The sequence below is a fragment of the Dasypus novemcinctus genome, chromosome 17 (assembly GCF_030445035.2).
Source record: "Dasypus novemcinctus isolate mDasNov1 chromosome 17, mDasNov1.1.hap2, whole genome shotgun sequence".
NCBI lineage: Eukaryota > Metazoa > Chordata > Mammalia > Cingulata > Dasypodidae > Dasypus > Dasypus novemcinctus.
Genome location: NC_080689.1, coordinates 63,163,422 through 63,174,859, shown reverse-complemented (window position 1 = coordinate 63,174,859; position 11,438 = coordinate 63,163,422).

The window sequence follows — 11,438 nt, the reverse complement described above, 5'->3', positions numbered from 1 at the left end:
TCACCACAAGGTTAGGAGGCCTGGGGTTTGAACCCTGGACCGCCTATGTGGTAGGTGGACGTTCTATTCTTTGAGCCAAATATTCTTCCCACTTTTCCCTTTTGGAATGTGTCCTTCAGGCAAATCAGGTGTGGAAGACAGGCCTGGGGCACCTGCTTTGTTGGGGAGACTTGGGGGAAGAGGAACCAAGTGGCAGAGTCCCCCAGCATTGTGAGATCTGGACCCGGACCTCAGGAAGAGACTAAGGATCTATCAGGCTTGGTGGCCAAACCCCTACTTGTTATGAGGGGTTTGGGGAAGGATCATTTGTGAGACTTTCCCTCTGGATGTGTGAAGGCCTGGCTGTGGCCACAATGCCTGGTTCTGGTCTCTGGTTCCTGCTGGACTTTCATGCACCCAAAGCAGGATTGTCAGTTATGAACATGACTTAGATGGGAAGAAATGTAACTTTATTTTCTATACCATCCTCAGCTTGTCAATGAGTTTCCTAATAAACCCTTATAATTCAGATGATAGGAACCTCTATCTTGCCCCTTTAAGGCCCATCATCTTTGAGTAAATAAAGAACCATGTTCAGGATTTAAACTCAATGTCTGAATCCTTGTGGGGGTTCTTTGCCTCTTAAGCATCCTCTCTCTTTCCTCACTCCAGTGATGAGTATTTGTACATGGAGGCTGGAATGAGAGTCAGTGATGTGTTGGGTAGAGGAAGTGGTCATAATGTTACACCCTTGAGCCACTTTATTCTGCCAAACTACCCTCAGTGTAAACTAGTGGACTAGAAAATTTGAGTTAAAGCATTTGACTGTTATCAGTGAGTTTCTTCATGGTTTCAATATCTGAACTGCCTGATTATGATTTGAGTGACTGTCCTTTTAGTCATGGATTCACTTTTCAAGTTGAAATTTCAGAAAATTGAGAAGACTCTGATCTTACCACCCTGATAGAACCACTGATGGAAATATGCTAAATGTTGGTTTTTTCCCTATACAACAGAATTAAGTTTTCTTAGGGTACATAACATTGTGTCCTGTTTTCTTTTATCATTGGCATGTTCAGAGGCTACTTATGTAAACTCGCTAACAAATTTTAGAAGTCCACCAAATAGACAGTTCTCTGCCATTCAAACTGGCTTGTTTTCTTCTCAAACATGGCAAATAACTTGACATGTTTAGCCCTTACTCCATGTGTACTTTTGTTTTTCAGGATAGATCCTGAGAAGTGGAACTCCTGAGTCGTGGGGTGTAGGTACGCCCTATGACTTGATGTACGATACCACCTTCTAATACCAAAAGGCTACTGACCTCCTCACATCCTAGCCAGCAGCGGGATATATTAAAGTGATGGGACTTTAATGGGTACAGAATGGTAACAGAAATGCTGAAAGACTTGCACAAGGTCATATATAAAGTGGCAATTTCTTTCATAACACCTACCCCCTGTTTAAATTTCCAAATGCATCATCTGTGGCAGTACCTACAGTTGCCTTAAATTTAACATTCCCTCCAGCCTTACCTGTAATGCGGGATTTTTGGTTTTCTATCTATTGGATTTGGGGCCTTTGTCTTCATGGGGGCAGTGAATAGAAACAGAAAAGAATGGAAGAAGGATTGGTGAGAGGCCAATTTTCTTCATTAGAGAAGAAATGGTGCTGTCCACGGAAGAAAGGAAGGGAGGAGGAAGGCTAGGGGTTCCTGATGGTATAAGACTAAGTTGGATAAAGACTTGCAAAACTTCTCAAGGTGTTGAAAGTGGGAGTTCTTTTGATCATGGGACTGTGTGTCACTGGGTCTCAGGGCAAAGACAAGGAGGCCCCTACTGACGTCATACACCCTAAGTGGGATCTGTGGAATGAGACCAGTCTGCTGGTTCTAGGCTACTGAGGGGCACTGGGGTAACTAAGAGAACCAGAGTCCTGGGAACAAAATGCTCTAGTCTTTTGTTCAGAGTCATTAGCCCTAAGGCTCAACACTGACTCCAAGAGTAACAACTCTGGAATAGTAAGTCCTGCTGGGCAAGTCATCACTTGAAAAGTCTCCTTTCTGAAACCTTCCTGTAGCTTCCAAAGGACTGGGAAGGAGGAACTAATAATGACTTAGCCTAGATCCCACTCCCAATGCCATGAGAGACTTTTGTGTCTTGAAGGCTGAATACAGTTCTAGCTATAGCCTTAAAGCTTCCATGAGGGTGACAATTGGGATCTGGGGGTCCTTACTCCCGCTCCCCTGTCCCTGAGCCTGTTGGTTTTTCTCTGATATGGCTGGAGTTATAGTTGCTCATTGTCTCACTTTAATTAGTAATTAAACCATAAGAACTTGGTGTACCAGTTTATTGGCATGACAATGCTGGGGAGTAGGATAGGAGGAGGGCAGGCACTGTTACCCCTTTCTCCTTATGCCATAAAGTCACTGGGACTGAATCTGGGGCTCCAGGCTCTGGACTTTCTGTTCTTTCCACAGGCCTCAGCCACAGAGTTGGTTGAATGTTCATTTATCGGGAGGGTGGTGTCTCTAGGACATCTAGACTTAGAATTAGCCACTGTCTGGTTTGAAAGCACTGTCTTGCCTCTTATTAGAGAAGTTGTAGGCTTACATCCTGCTGAAGAGTTCCCATATACTACCCCCCATTAACACTTCTAGCCTTCTTAACCTTCAATTGAGTTCCCTCAAATGCAGACTCTGAGACAGAGCTTTAAGTAGTAGTTATTACGTGAAGCACCAACAGGGCAGAGGGAGGAAAAACCCGTCAAAGATGTATACCTGAGCAGGCTACTGCTGTGGGCAACTCTGGGAGGCACTGTGGAACGTGCCCCAGCGTTGTCCCCTCAGCACTCAGGGATGAGGAAGCCAGGTGTGTACTAAGCCTGACCGTCATTGAACTTGGCCAGATCCAGGGCATGTGGCTTCCTCCAGCACTTCCAGCCTGCTCTGGGGGAAGGCCAGCCAGAGTAGGGCCTTGTCACCCTCAGATCTAGGCAAGATTAGCTACTACTTTGAAATCAATCACAATCTTAGCAGCTTAAAACAATGTGATTTATCTCAGCTGCTGTGGGTTAGGAGTCCGTTTGATCAGTCTAGCTACATCCTCTGTTCTGAGATCTGTCACAAGGCAAAATTCAAGGTGTCAGTCTTAGCTGGGGTCTCGTCTAAAGGGGTGACTGGAGTTGTAAATGGGAAAACTCACTTCCTCTGGGACTCTGTGGCTGAGGGCCTCTGATTCCAGCTGTCTGATGGCTGGAAATCACCCTCTGTTCCTTGCCACATCGGCCTTTCCAATATGACCACTGGACTAACCAAGGCATACAAGCCAACGGGCTCTAGAGTGTGACAGGATGATGAATTTTATGTAACCTACACAGAATTGACATCCCATTCCCTCTGCTACATTCTATGGGTTAGAAGCAAGTCACAGGTCCTGCTGGCATCTCGGGAGGGATTCTGTAAGGATGTGAAGGCCAGGAGGTGGGGGTCACTGAGCCACCTTAGAAACCACCTAGCATTCATGCTGCTTGAGTTTCCCATACTTCCACCTGCTCTCCAGAGATGACTGCTGGCTAGAAGCACTTGTTACAAAGACTTGGAGGTTTAAAATCTTGCAAATCAGTCTACTGTAACACTAAAATCCTGACCTGGTCCTTGGTGGCTAGCCAAATGTGAATTTTGGGGTCTGACATTGAGTCTCCTGTGCTTTGCTGTCCCTCGTTGAAGGCCAGGCCTCTCACACTTTCTGCTGTAGGAGCTGTGAATCTTCATGGTCTCACGGGGATAGACTATGGGGCCAAATACTTAATGGTTCTCATTGAATTTCAAGGTGAGTTGGATTTGGGTGGGTGGGTGGAAGGGTATGAGATCTTCAGGAAGAATTTCTGACAGGTTATTCATGTGGAAACTAACATAAAGAAGAAAGAAGTCTTGTTTCTTGTCTGACACTTGAAAAACTCCTAAGGACACGGACTTGTGCCACTTACTCAGCACCTGTAATCAGGTGGTGTCTGGGAGGAGCTGGACACTTTAAAACTTCGCACCATTTCATATAACACTTCCCATCTGAACCACTTCTGCGTATATAACTTGCAGTTAGTAACTGCACAGTGTGCTGCTGCCACCACCATCCATTGCCAGAACTTTCCTCCCCCTAACCAGCAGCTGTGTGCTAGGGATTAGCAACCCATTCCCCACTCCCGCCTCTGGTAGCCTGTCATTGTTCCATGTGAATGTGTAGTCTAGTTATTTTGGTAGTGACTGTACAGTATGTCCTCTAGTGTCTGGCTTGTTTTACTCAGCATGTCTTTGGTGTTCACACATTTTATGGTATGTATCAGAGCTTCATTTGGATGTACCTTTTTTTTTTTTTTTTTAAGACTTTTCCCCACCCCTCCCTGGTGTTTCTGCTGTCTGTTTCCACTCGCTGTGTGATTTTTCTGTATCTATTTCTCTTTGTTCTCTTCTCGTCTTTCTCTAGGATTCAGAAGGATTCGATCCTGGGGACCTGTGCTGTGGAGAGAGGTTCCCTGTCAATTGTGCCACCTCAGTACCTGGTCTCTGCTGCGCTTTACTTTGACACTCCCTTTGATCTTTCTCTTGTTGCATCATCTTGCTGCGAGACCCAGTGGCATGTGCACATGGCTGACTGCAGGCACGCTTTCTCTTTTCACCAGGAGGTCCCAGGGGGTGACCTGGGTCCTCCCCTATGGTAGGCAGGGGTCTTATCACTGGAGCCACATTGGCCTCACTGGATGCCCATTTTTTTAGACCTGGTTCGCTTAGAGGACAGTCAGTCCCTCCCCCACCTCCCTTTTTTTTTTTCTTATTTTCCTTTTCAGAAAAGTACAGTGTGGCCAGTGTGTTATTAGTTGCTTTTTTTAAAAAATCACATTTAATAAAATTTTAGGGTAGCAACCTTAAATCTGAAACACAGCAGCATGTAGAAATGGGATAACCTAGAGCAGCTTTGCTCTTGTCTCTGGGAGGCCATGCCATGGAATGCTCTGGAACCAGGGCCCCTGAGTGGAATCCTGGCTGGGCCACCCACTAGTGTGACCTTGGGCGAGTTACCAAACCTCTGTCCACAGATTCTTCACCTGAAAAATGGGAATAATAGTACCACCCTCAGAGCTCTTGTGTGGGTTAAATGAGTAGAAATGCCGGGAAAGCCTCAGAATAATGCCAGGAGCCACCAGCGGCTTGTGACTTGAGACCTGCATGCACCAGGGAGGGCATCTGAAGGCGTGTGGCCATGCAGCCTCAGACCCGGTATTTCTGGACTAAATGAAAACTCCTCATTCTAGGGTCTCATTTTGTGATTGGTCTTCACTTACCTGTGATGCCAGAGCCCTGCCTTCCCCTTGTTGTTGCTCGCTGGAACTAACAGAGCCACAGCCCCCCAAAGTGTCTGACACGTCACCTCCTAGCTTTGCACAGACGGGCTCCTCAGGGGGGAGCCGAGTTTGTCCTGACTCTTCTAGCAGGTTTTGACAGCAGAATGGACAAGGGCTTGTGAACTCAGTGCTTCTGGAGAAGGAATGGGAATGAGTGGGAAGCCCTGGGTGGTGGGAGAAGGTGCAGGAGTGGACGTGAGGACGCTAGAGCAGGAAGGAGCTTTCCCCTGGCACTGGCCAGGGACTGCCTGCTGGTGGTTCTGGGGCCCTTGTGGTGGGTTCTCTTGGTCAGTGTGCAAAGGGGTCACGTGGGCTGCTTGTTTCCAAACTTCAGTTCCTGGGCTCACCTCCAGAGACTGAGCTCGGGCAGGCCCCATGGTGGGGTCTGAGGGCTGTGGTGGTTCAGATCCTTGGGGGGCGACGATTTGGGGGCCGTGACGGGGGCTTGCCCTGCAGACACAGCCTTCCAGCCACTTAGAGAAATGCTGACTGAGGGGAATATGAGGAGCTGGTAGAGGGCCTGGGGGCCTAACACCCAAGGTACCCACTGATGTCCTGCTCCTCGAGGGCACTCTTGAGAAACACTGCCAGCAAGTATTAGACCCCGAAGCTGCCTTTTTAGGTATACTATCATTTTCCGGTTGAAGATGAGACCCAGAGAGGTCCTGACTTTATCAAGGTCACACAGCGAATTAATGGCAGGACTCAGACTGCAACCAGGTGTCCTGGCTCCGCATCCAGTTTCCTCCTCACTACACACCTTTTTCTGAGGAGTGGGAGGTCAGCGAGGATGAAGGGGTGAGGCGAGTTAGTAACTAGAATTTAGGGAGCTGGACAAGTCCCATAACCCCAGAGGGCTCAGCAAGACAAAGAGTTTTGTCCTAGTTGGAAATGGAATCAGAATTAGTATAGGGGTAATCTTGGCTTTGAACTTAAATTGTCCAATAGTTCCTATAAAAATCACTAACAGCGTTACTTCTAAGCCCAGGATGTACCTACTTCCTGGACAAAAACCTTCTAAGTGAGGCTTCAGTTTTCACCCAGGGAGGATTCAGATTTCCCCCTGGTAAGTTGCTGCTATTAGCTCTCGGCTGCTGTGAGGGGCTCCCTAGTGGGTGAAGGTGGGCGTGAGAGCAGGGGAGCTGCCCGCGGGGGCCCGGGACTGCGGCAGCGCGGGGCAGGCACTGCAGCCCCCGCCCTCCCGGCGCCCGCCCCGCGGCCGCTAGAGGGGGCTGTGCGGGCGCCGGGGCGCGGGCTGTCGTCAGCGGGCACAGGGAGGAGCGCGTTTCCTCGCAGCCCAGGGTGGGAGATGGATTTAGTTCTGATGGCAGCGCTGTAAGGGAGGCGCGGAAAGGAAAACTTTGTTAAGGAGCAGCAGCCTCGGTTGTCTGTGATCCCCACTGACCCGAAGAAGCAGGGAATGGCTGGGGGATTTCAGGCAGATGTGGGTAGAGAAACCCTTTCAGCCGCTCTGACCAGCGCGGGACTGCAGGAGGGGTAGGAAATATCGTCCTGCAGGTTAGCTGGGTGCATTTATTCAGCTGACTTAGAGGAGAATCCTACAGGGAAGACCAGAGATGGATGCGATGCCGCGCAGGAGGTAAGACCCTTAGGCTTGCCTTGGTTTTGTTAATTTTCATGGAATTCTCGAGCCTTCCGGCATCCCTCCCCTTCCCAGAGCTGCTGGGTCCAGACAGAGGAGTGCCCTCTCTGATTTTGTTTGCATCCGCGCTGCAGCCCTTCCCAGCGAAAGGGTATGTGTTTCACACCTACTGATTTCTGCTCATGTAACATTGGAGGTTTTTCAGAAATCAGGGCTGCCAGGCGCTGGTCTCCTCTTGGGGGGCCGTGGGCCGGTTTGTCTGGAGAACGACGTCTGCCTGGTGGGGCTTTCCTCTGGGTCCCTGCCTTCCTGCTTGGCCTCCGCCCTGGGCGCGCTCCCTTGGGGCCCAGGGGGCACCGCAGAGCGGTTGCAGCTGCAGGTGAGCAGGTGCCCGGTCTGCAGCCACCAGCATTTTGATAAAGCAACTAGCAGGTGACCAGTCCCCGGTCGATTTGGATTTTTGTGCAACTCAACCACTTTGGAGGGAAACAAAAAACCCCACGGTCCCTGAGGAGGTCTTGACAGTCTATTGATCTTACCTTCTGTCTCCTTTCCTCAGTTTCCCTGCCTCCCTCCCCTCCTCCACCCAGGGAGGCAGCGGGGAGTCCGGGTCCACGTCTGCTGGTTTTAATATCCAGACCTCAGTACCTGGTGTTGGGGTGGGGGCAGGAGGGGGATGGGAAGGGCAGGCAGCTTTAGGGTGCTCAGCAGGCGCTCTGCTCTGGCCTACCGTCTTGCCTTTTTTCTTCTTGCCCCTAATCTCCATCCCCTAAAAATGAAAAAACTCCAGCCCACACCCTATCCAATTCTTCCAAAAACTCTCATTTATGTACAACATATGAGTATTGGTCATGTGTTTCTTTACACCCACTCCTCCCTCCTCTTCCAGTTTGTCGTCTAAGATTTAACTGACTCAAATGAGCCTAATAAATAATAGAAACCAAATTTCAGTTTCATAAATCAACGTTCTGTGTCTCCTGACTAACCCCTAAGGAGCGCTGGTCTGGCCTCCGAACAGAAGCAAATGTACTGGGGGTGGACTCAGCTCTTCTCAGGTTGGAGGATATGAAATGTTTAACTTGTGCAGCGTGAGGTGTTCTCATTATGGGATTTTGAAATTGTTTTAAGGGAAAGTACTTGGTCAAAATTTGAAGTGATATGGCTAAAGAAAGTAATTGTAGAATTTCAGACTTGAAAGTATCTCCTCCCACTAGCACGTAAATAATTTATAGTAGAGATTTTTAAAAGGGGTTTAAGTTATTCGTTAATAGTTTTACTTCATGATGCCCTGCCTTCTTTTTTGTAATGTGAGCAGACTCTTCTCAATGCCAGACCAGGATCTTGCCCAGCCCTCCTTACTGCCCCCAGTCTCCATTCCCCCTCCAAATAGGGCACAAGTGAAAGCAAACTGTCTCTTAGGATGTCCATATATTTGGGAATCCTCTAAAGCGAAATCCTTTTTGGCCTAAAATCCATAACTCTATGTTGGTTCTTAGATACTAGGTTGCCTAGATCTCCTAGAAAAGGGCTTGTCACATACACAATACACACAAGTGACTGAAATGACACACCACATGTAGTTTCTAGGCTTGGAGCAAATTTGCTCTAAGAATTAGCATAGTGCTGGATCTAGCAAACCTCAACTATTCTTTTTTTTTTAAGATTTTATTTTTCATTTCTTTTTTCCCCCTTCTCCCCTCCCCTGCCCCCAGTTTTCTGCTCTCTCTGTCCATTCCCTGTGTGTTCTTCTGTGACTGCTTCTATCCTTAGCAGCAGCACTGGGAAACTGTGTTTCTTTTTCTTGCATCATCTTGTTGTGTCAGCTCTCCTTGTGTGCGGCACCATTCTTGCGCAGGCTGCACTTTCTTTTGCACTGGGAGGCTCTCCTTACAAGGCCCACTCCTTGCACGTTGGGCTCCCCTACACGGAGGACACCCCTGCATGGCAGGGCACTCCTTGCACGCATCAGCACTGCACATGGCCAGCTCCACACGGATCAGGGACCCAGGGTTTCAGCCGGGACCTCCAATGTGTTAGGCAGATGCCTTAACCCCTGGACCAAGTCTGCTTCCCCTCAACTGTTCTTAAGAGCTCACAGATGATCAAATGTTTGGCAGAGGGTTTAGTGTGAAGACTTTAAATATATATGTAAGACCTTGGCAAACATCTATTTATCACTTTGTTCTAAAGGGCTTTAAGGCAGTCTATAGGGATTCATAAAATATAGCAAGGCAGACTAAGAAGATGCGAAAGAAAGAAGGAAATTAAGTGTAGAGACACAAATGGTATTAAGAAGGAGGCTAATACAAAAACACAAGGATAAGATCCTCTTCACTTGTTATGTTATGCAAGAATCATTCATCTGTAAATTTTGTAGCAGCCCACACAAAAAAGGAAATTGACCAGTCCGTTCATGTTTTATTTATTCATTGTCTCATGCACTCACTTATTCCACAGACATTTGGTGAGGGCCTACTGTGCCAAGTTCTGTGAGAGGTACAGTGAAGCAGACAGACATCCTAATGGCACTTAATAGGGCAGAAAACAGACTGTCTCTTCAGACAGCACTTCAGACATTCATCAGGAAATCTCTCTAATGATCCTCTAATTACACACTGTGATAATAGCTATGAAGGGAGACACAAAATGTACCATGTCCAGAAGATGAAAACCCAAAAGACACACTTCCTAAGGGAAGCAACCCTTCCTTATTCCATTCCTGATTCCAAGACCATGCTTTTTCCAAGCATGGTACACGTCATTTCCTTGTCAGATATAAGGATTAGTTTCACAGGGTCATTTTTTAATGGAGTCCCTCTCCACGAGCTCCCGCTACCCTCCTGCAGCACCATCAGATTGGGCAGCATCTCTCAGCCCCTTCCTGGTTCTGAGAATATGTCTACCGAGGGGTCTGTGAATTCTCTCAAATTAGTGGCTTCATTTCAATCATCCTGATGGCAAGCCTAAAACAGACGCTGGGGCCTCTATTTGCTGCTTATTTTCCCGGTTGAGCCAGGGGCAGAGCTGGTGACCTTGGCTCACTGGCAAGGGTGAAGGGGAGAGGAGTATGAATAGAGGCGTGTGGGGGAGAGGAGGTGCCCAGGCTTGCACAGGCTATACCTGGTGAACTCTGCCCTATCAGCAAAGAAAGGAGCTGTCTTATGCCAATTCTATCTTCACGTGGATGAAAGTTGCAGTAATTTTCTAGCAGCAGGTTTTGTAGTAAAAGCATAATGAAAAAGTTTCTGTTGCTATTTCCATAGTAATGGGTTAGATCTCCATGTAATGCAGGTCTAGTAATGCTGCAAAACCGACCTTGCGTCCAGTAGCTTGATGCAGGTGGTTTGGTGTAATGGTTTAGGGGAGCCAGACTGCCTGGCTTCAGATCCTGCTTTCTCCTCACTAGCTGTGAGACTTTGGGCAAGTGATTCAACTTTTCTGTTCTTCAGTCTCTCTTCTAATGTGGAGATTAGTTTCTGGTAAATCAGTATTTCATGATTAATGAGCAGATTAATAAGTTATGTGTGAGAAGTGTAGAACATATGTAAGGTTCAATATATCTTAGCTATCACTATTTTCATTAGTATGTACTGATACCATTTGTGTGGTCATTCCAGGATGGTTTCAAAGAGGTTTTCATTATGGCATGAGATTACCTTCATGGAGTAAATACATATTTGAAGTTAATATTTTCCTGTACAACATATTTTGTGTGGTGTGTGTATTACTGAAGTCAAAACTTAGAAAAGGGAAGCGGACTTGACCCACTGGATAGGGCATCCGTCTACCACATGGGAGGTCCGTAGTTCAAACCTTGGGCCTCCTTGACCCGTGTAGAGCTGGCCCATGTGCAGTCCAGATGCACACAAGGAGTGCCCTGCCATTCAGGGTGTCCCTGCATAGGGGAGCCCCATGAGGAAGGAGTGCGCCCCATAAGGAGAGCCAAAGCGCGTGAGGGAAGACCCTGAGAGGGGCTTGGAGCCAACTCCCTCCTTCTGGAATCCAACTGCTAGGGGGTGTGTGCACCGTGTCCCCCAAGCCCCAGGCTGAGAGGTGGTGTTGACCCAGGAGTGGGGTCTTTCAGTTCTACAGACGCAGGCAGATCCCTCATTCCAGAAGTTTCAGTCCCACCTGGGAGACACCACCTGGCCACCACCTGTGGAACCAGACAGTGAGTAGCCATGGTGGAAGGGAGGGAGGGCGGGAAGGGAGCCGGTGTCAGGAGGACCAGAACCCAGGACAAGCCTCTCCCTGCCATCCCCAGTCCCCTCAGTGGGTCTGACCTCTTTAGAGGAGGGCATAATCTTTTTCTTTGTAATGTAGCTATATTAAGTATAATGTGCATCTCAAAGTGCACATAAAGTGCACAGTCTAATATGTTTTGATACGTGTACACCCATGAAACCATCACCACAATCAAGATGCTGAACACATTCACCACCTGCCCTACCTGCACCAT